We start from the raw sequence: 7924 nt of genomic DNA on the forward strand, positions 1-7924 counted from the left end.
CACACTGTGCGTCGGCACATTTTGTAATCTCCTTATATGGAGATTCCTTGTCCTTCGACTCCGCGCGTGCCCGTCTATTGGGTCGCGTTGATTGAGTGGAGTCGCGAGCACGTGTCTGGTTAGGACGCATCTAATGAAGCTTATCATCTGACGTCTGGCGTGAGAGGTGTCCTTGATCAGGGAGCTCGCGCGGTTTCTTATTTACCGCCTTTCCCTTCGAGGATACTCGGTGTGTGGTGGAAAGAGTGAATACAGTATCATAAAACTGTTCCCACGTAGTTCGGGATAGATAAAACTTTGTTTCGTGTTCCTTGTCTCGAGCCTCAGTTGCGTATTTACGTCGTAACTCGACTTTCACGGTCGTTGTTCCCTATGTTCTTACAAAAAGCATGCATAACCAGGAACTCGTACCATCGCTGCGCCATGTCCTTTGTTATATCTGGACGTTTAAAGTCAGCATCAAGTTTCAGAATGTAACTCTGAATAGGAGTATTCTTAACTGATTCAGTTAAGATTGAACTCAGGTCTGGACTGCGCATGACCTTGCTTAATAGGGACGTAACCAACCAACACACAGCTGGCCAGTCACGACAAGTGTCTAGCTCTTGCTGGTGTCGCTGGAGAATCAAGTAACTTGTTCCTGTAGGGTCGAACGACTTCATTAAAGCAGAAATCCATTGCTGGGGAGCGATATCATTCGTCTCCAGCATGACCGTAAACGCATTAAGCGCACGGGTTAGCGTGTCGAGGTCATCGTTGTTTGTAAACTCGACCTGCTTACTGTTGGCATCCCAGTTTGACTTAAGTCGACTGATCTGTCCCTTGTACTTCTGGTTATCCCGGTGGTCTTGTCCACTTTGGGCCTGAAGTAGCTGATCGATGCGTTTCTGCTTGATCGCGATCATATTAGCAAAATATGATACGTCATCGGTACGGTGCTCGTCATGGGCGATTTCCATCTTAATGGTGTAATCGTTGACCGATTTATTAAGTTCGGTCACCTCGTCAGAGTGAAAATCCTCTGCGGGTTGGTGTAAGGCGGTGCGATCGAAGCGATTAAATTCGACATCGTTAACACGTTTGCGGGAGTGTTTATTACCCCATGTAAAGTCCATGGTCAAGGCCTTTCGGTGCTCTGTTCGTTGGATAGTCGTTGGTATTGTGATCTTGGGTGATTCATGTGTCTGGATGACATACCCAGTCTTAACTGGTTTCCGACGATTGTCATCCCAGTTGGGTAAAGGTGGCCGAGTGTTTATACCTGCCTTTGGGTTTATAATACTCTCAAGGACAGGCGACTCATGTCCGGGTGTTAGAACAGGCGAAAAATTAGCCTGGAGTTCTGGTGGTAGTACCTCGTAAGGTATAGATACGCTGAGCACATCTGGTTCAACTGCCACAGGTGTAGCGCTCAGGTCTTTACGCTTTTCGGGCGTAATTGCCAGTCGACGTTCTGTCCACCTCTGTAGGGCTTCAGTAGTGCCCGGGGAAACATGCTCGCGTAAGTGCTGTGCATGTTTTCCTGATCCATACATTCGATCTACATGTTCAACAGTCATGCCTTTCACAAGGGCGGCTAACTGATTCTTAAGATCAGTGTTTTCAGTAGTTAACCTACTTATGCGCGTTGGTTCAGTGGTCTCGGACGTAGATTCGGGTTTGCCACTTGAGCTTGCCTCCTCTTCTGGTTCCGGTATAGGTACCTTCTGAGATTCGTCTTTGTCCCCTATAATTGGGTACTTTTCTTTCTGAGTTTCATCAGAAGAATTGGTCGGGGCGTCTTGAGACGTGTCCCTTGTCGCACTTCTTGGCTTCGTAAATGCAAGCTTCGAAGTTGAGACAATAGTTGACCCTCGGGCTCTATCTGTAGGAGTAGCCTTCTTAATCGGAATGGCTACATCCGTATCCGAGGCATTGTCCTGACTATTATTGTCGGAGACAAGTGCTTCGGCTACGGTGCGGTTAAACGCATCGGCCGCAGCGGCGGTTGCTTCTGCGGCAGCGCTAGCGGCCTCTCTCTCCATCTTTTTACGTTCGGCCTTACGTTTCTTTGCAGGCGTATTGTCTTTCTTTGTCATAATCTTAACTTATGACTTCAGTCTTATTCTTTTAAGGAATGACTGTGCTTAGGAAAAAAATTGTGGTAGTTATCTACCTTTACGTTTTAGTAGTCTAAGTAGTTAATACCTTTGCTAACTTTAAAAAGTGTAAAATCCGGTCTATCAAGGCGATATTATCGCCTTCGAGTAATTAAACGCTTAGGTTAAGTATAAGTATAATTAAATTCGAAGTAAATAGACGAAATGAGTCTTTTAGTAAAGTTAGGTATGCCTCGTGAAAACAGCAATACTCTAAGGGATTGTGAGGCTGAGACATTGCCTATATATAATCCTCTCAGTACTGTTTTCGCCGAAGGGATTTTATTTAGTGTTTCGTTGTCGCTCTAGTAGAACCTATGGTATGTTTTGTTGGGGCGAATCCGAGAGACTCATAAAATCCTATCTTTAGAAGAAGAAGAAAAGAAAAGAAAAAGAAAAATACTCTTGATGTCCATAGTTATTGCATTAACCAACAACTTGCCACTTTTCAAGAATTACCAACTTAGCCTTCATCAGACTGGCACATCTGGTTGGCTGAACGGAGGATAAACTAAGCAACGCTAAAAGTCCTTAGAAACCTATGTTCGGTTGAGCCATCTCGCTTTTGAAGTATTCAGATATAAATAGATTTGGAAGGTTAATATAGTTCTATTAATAGAACTAGACCAAATCTTATATTTGGTATTTTACTGGGGCCTTTTAATGGCCTTGTCCAAATATATGATATGTAAAATGAAAAAGGTATTTTATTAATAAAAACCGTTAAACCCCATTTTTAAGGGTTTACGTACTTTTAAGAGTACGTTTTACGTACTATTAAGAGTACGTTTATATTACAAGATTCTGATGTGGAGGCTCGGCTTTTACAGTACCAGCGTACGTGCTACAGTAGCTGCTGAATTTGTCCATCATCGGTCTGAGTATATCATATAATAAGTGCTGTGCACATGTAGCCATACTAACACATATGTTTGTCCTCTGTTTGAGTTTAATAGTGGTCCATTGGTGTTCATTCGAACTTTGTCGCCTGGAAATGCGGCTGTGATTGATTGTGCGGTTGAAATACCTTTTTTTGTACCTGTATTATTTTTGAGCCATGGTACGCATCTCTCGATATACTTTGTACATGTTGTTGGATTTGTGGCCAATCGTTGTGTCTGTCTGCTTGCAACTTGTTCATTGCTTCCTCCGGAGTGTAGTGTCCAAAGTTGTGGTATTGCTCGATGATAGTATGAATACTTCACTCCTATCTTTGCTACCAATGTGACGTCCCATGGAGATTTACCACATGCTTTCGTGCCTTTTTTGAGGAACGTGTTGTTTGTGGTTTCCATTAGCATCGGGTCTGTTTCTTCTAGTAAAGACAAGAATTTTAGAAACCACGTTGCATTGGGGTAGTATGGTTCGCATATCGTAATGCTGGTTGCTTCTTCTGTAAGTGATTTTGTCAAGCACATCAGGTATAGGTTGTTCGCATATGCATTGACTTCCTGCGCCCATTTTTGTAGGAGCACATTCTGTTTTTTTGGTATAGTCTTTATCTGTGTGGTTTTCATCCAGACATGGTTATTAGTGTTAGTGTTATTTTAGTTTGGTTATTTAATCTGTGTGTGCATTGTTGTGTGCTGATGCAAACAGATCTACTGTGAATTTTCCAACCCGTCTTTCAGTTTCTTTATATAATATGGGGTGTAGCATCCAGTCTATAGCTGATATGGTTGTTGTCATGTTTGTTTGCAAGGTGGTCGTATGTGTTGTTTTGTTCACGTCTTTTAATATCTCGGATGTATTGGTATTAAATGTGTTTTCATGTAAACGCGACAACATAGCTGCCATCGTACCTGGACACATGACATTAGATGCTGATGTTCTTGCATAGTACCAACAAAGCATCCTACGCAAGCGAAGGCAAGCCAGGGCGAAGAAGCAAACATCAACGAGCACTGATGACCGATCAGCGAAAAACAGGAAGTCCAGTTTCACTATCACGAAACGAAATTTGACCCCTTGTCTTGTGGCATTCTTTGCACATATGGAAGAGGACCAATGTCTCGATGGAAGAATCTACATTGAAAAGCGTTTTCCCGAGCGAGTTGATACAAACTCAAGCACAGTTCAAAACTGGCTTCGATGAAGATGGTAGATAATTATATAATTAGGCATTAACGTTGATGGATAGTAAGTAAGAATATATTATGATACCAGGGTTTTATTGACTCCCTAATGTACAATTTATCCCTGCAATAAAACAGCAATATTAATGAAACTAAGCAGTCGTACTACTATAAGATATCTGGGCAAAATCGACGAATCGAACGTGAACCCTGCCAAACCCAAAGCGGCAATCACCACAACAGAAAAAAACGCTTTCCTTTATTGTTTGGCTTTGATTACCAGTGATCACCAACCATTTTTTTCAAAACTTATTGGCGAAATCCACGAATCGAACGTGAGGCCTGCCGCACCCAAAGCGGCAATCATACCACTAGACCAATTTCGCTTGCAACTTTATATATAATTCCTTCTCGGCCTTAGACTTATAGATTACGCACCGGATATTTTTGGAAAATAATATACAGGCGAAATCCACGAATCGAACGTGAGGCCTGCCGCACCCAAAGCGGCAATCATACCACTAGACCAATTTCGCATGTTCAATTTGTTTTATGATACTTTCAAAAGTCATTAAAGGTTGTATTTTGTATATGTGTAGTAATCCGTTGTGTATGGCGAGGGGACTGTTCATAGAATATTTATCTATCATGACAGCACTCTTTTGGGATGATCTAGAATACAACGATGTAGTTGTTTGTTTCGGAACGAGGTTCTCCGAATATATGTGGCGGTCTGACTATTCGTCGGGTATTCATGACATCATCCCATCATATTCCACAGCGTAGGCTAACAAAGGTCATTGTCAATAAGTCCAATATGTGATGACGGCGTTGGGCTTAGTTTTCTTGCTGTAGCGGTATCAGCCATTGGGGGGGGGGAGGGGAATCCGATGTACGCGATACTTGAGAAACACCACTCTTCAACTTCACCAGCAAAAGTAAATGAGTGTCCGATGTAGATGCGTCTATTTCCGTTCGTTTAGCAGCTCTGTACTCGTCTTGTGAGGCTTCTTGTAAGCTTGCAGTATCGAAATCACCGTTGTTAAGGCGAAAAATAGCCGTTTCTGTGCAGTAGTGGTGGTCAGTGAGGTTGTGTTAATGCCCAGATGGAAATCTAGTCAATCTAATTAAAGTACTCTTAGACGTGAAAACAAGGGTGAATAGTTAGCAGTCTCGAGCTAGATTCTACTATTGCCGTATTACCAACTAGTTCTTACTTTATGCGGGAATCTATCCTTCCCATCTACAGTTCCGGTCTCTGAGATATGATATGAACTAAGTTGTTGTATATGATCCGTTGTCATAAAAAACCCTCTGTTAATGCATACACGAGTGAATTTAATACATCGTGCATAAAAGCACTTAGTCGTTGACCCGAATAGACGAAAAGAAAAGAATGTTATGTCCGACTCTTTCACTGACAAATTGGCACACTTTCTCACATCAATTTGACAGATAAAACCATTCAAGTAAATGCAGAACAGTAAAACATACTACATTAAGGGCGGCAATAAAACGTGGACTAATTTTAAACATATTTTTACGTCCTTTTTAAATCGAACTATTTCGTATAAATTCGGTGATTCTTTGTATTCTCATGTATTCACAGAGCCCAAAAATAGACAGTATTAACAACGTCTGAAATAAAACATGAGTTAGTGTTGTAACAGCTTATTACTTGTCTGTCACATTTCCCGTATATATGGTACAAGTTTTTATATTAGATGAATCCTTTAACCCTATTTGGAATTAACATCATAAAACACCTGAGTTTTGGGTCAATGGCTTAATGAGACTGTCGTCAGACCAGCGATTACCAGCAAAGTTATGGACAAGCTGTTGGACCCAATACCGTTGAGGATATTTCCTGATATTACATAATGCGTTACCTCAAAAACAACGACACAAAAAAATTGTGCACAACACGATGTATCCTTTTCAATGAAGTGAAGTATCGGTCGCCTTGCAAATCTTCGTCTGACAAAAACCAAACGTTACATAACAGGTACAAGAGTCGGAAGAGGAACACTTTACTAAGCGACGTGCTTCAGCGTCTATCGTCGATTCACTCTTATTGGCGGTATCGCCAGTTATACCGACAGGTGACTTCGCCCATGCTATATCGGGTGTGGTGATTAATTCACATTGCCGAAAGTCAACGAGATGATTATCGGCAACATGAAGGGCAAATGACGGTACTATACATTCCTGGACTTGTCTAAGGCTCATCATTATATACCTATTCACAGTTACTCAACAAACAAAAAAGTTCTCGTTTAGATGGGACAGTGAGCAGTATTCATTCACATCGGCATGTAATAAATCATGTGAATGACTGAACCAAATAACATATGGTTGGTTCAGTTGTCATTTCTCTAACTTACTATGGGCACCGTTCGGCCTGGCCAAAACGCTCACTTTCCTGTCCCAATGGACACAATTGATAATTGGATGGCCGGTCTCGATGTCCAATGTTATGTCGATGACCTAATACTGATTTGAACAGCTATGACGACTATCTGGAGACAGTACAGGAAATAATACATCAGTGCAGGAAATAATACATCGACTGACGGATAACAACTTGAAACTCAAACAGAAACAGAAGTATCACTTTACAGCGGTTCGAGAGGTCATTGTATTGGGTAAGAGGGTGTCAGTACAAGGCATTGATGTTGGCCATTACAAAGAAACAACGGCGACTGATCGATTGACCTACCCCTCGGTGTCAGAGAGAGAGACATTGCTTAAATACTAGGATCAGTGTAAACTTCAGTGGACCTAAAGTTTCACAATATTAGAGTAGTATAAGTCAAGTTAAGTCAGTTAATATTGAGCAGTGATGGCTTGTAAAAGAATTATCGAGGTTGACCCATGGTAGGAGCCTTAACATCCTCGACAGAACGTACCTCTTGCATTTTTATTTTGTTTTTACTAAAATACTAAGGATTTGTAGCTCATGGCATCGTTGTATATAGGTGAAGGTATGTGAACCAGAACAATACATTAGCAACTACAAATAAACGTCCATTTAAAGAAAATTTACATAAAAATATGAATAAGACTCGTTGGATTCTATGATTTCGCGGGTGGTCCAGGCCAACAAATAGTAGTTCAGACGTTACATAATTTAGTACATAATTTCTTAAATCTACTAGTTTCTCAAATAGGGCCAACAAGTAGAAATTCAGAAGTTACATAATTTAGTACGTAGACTCTTAAATCTACTAATTTCTCAAATAGGGCCAAGTATATGAGTTATACCAAATTTTTAGGCTATAAAAGCCATAACGTAAAATTAGTACGATTTGAATTTCTTTTTGAGAAAAAAACTGATATTTATTTATTTTTAAATACAAATAAAACCCAACTCTTATCTCGGTTTAATGTAGACTGACCAGAGACCGTATTTCTGTACATGAATATTATCGGTTAAGCCCCAAAGAGATAATTGGGCATCACTGAGAAAACAGATCATTAAGTGATGTAGGACCAGCTGACGGAAGTGATCGTGTCGGCCGTACTGAACCAAATAACATATGGTTGATTCAGTTGTCCTTTCTCTAATTTAATATGGGCACCGTTCGGCCTGACCAAAACGGTCACTTTCATGTCCCAGTGGACACAATTGATATTTGGATGGCCGATCTCGTTGTCCAATGTTATGTCGATGACCTATTGCTGATTTGAACAGCTACGACTACTATCTGG

At 41.0% G+C, this 7924-nt stretch overlaps 2 non-coding genes across 2 annotated transcripts; both read right to left on the bottom strand.

Annotated features, from left to right (window-relative positions):
• Positions 1-4527: 4527 nt before the first annotated feature.
• On the bottom strand, positions 4528-4599 carry SARC_30075. Its single transcript has one exon. It is a non-coding gene; the product is annotated as a tRNA-Pro (tRNA).
• A 78-nt stretch (positions 4600-4677) lies between these two features.
• SARC_30076 lies at positions 4678-4749 on the bottom strand. Its single transcript has one exon. It is a non-coding gene; the product is annotated as a tRNA-Pro (tRNA).
• Positions 4750-7924: the final 3175 nt, after the last annotated feature.

The sequence above is a fragment of the Sphaeroforma arctica genome (assembly GCF_001186125.1).
Source record: "Sphaeroforma arctica JP610 unplaced genomic scaffold supercont1.211, whole genome shotgun sequence".
Classification (NCBI taxonomy): domain Eukaryota; class Ichthyosporea; order Ichthyophonida; genus Sphaeroforma; species Sphaeroforma arctica.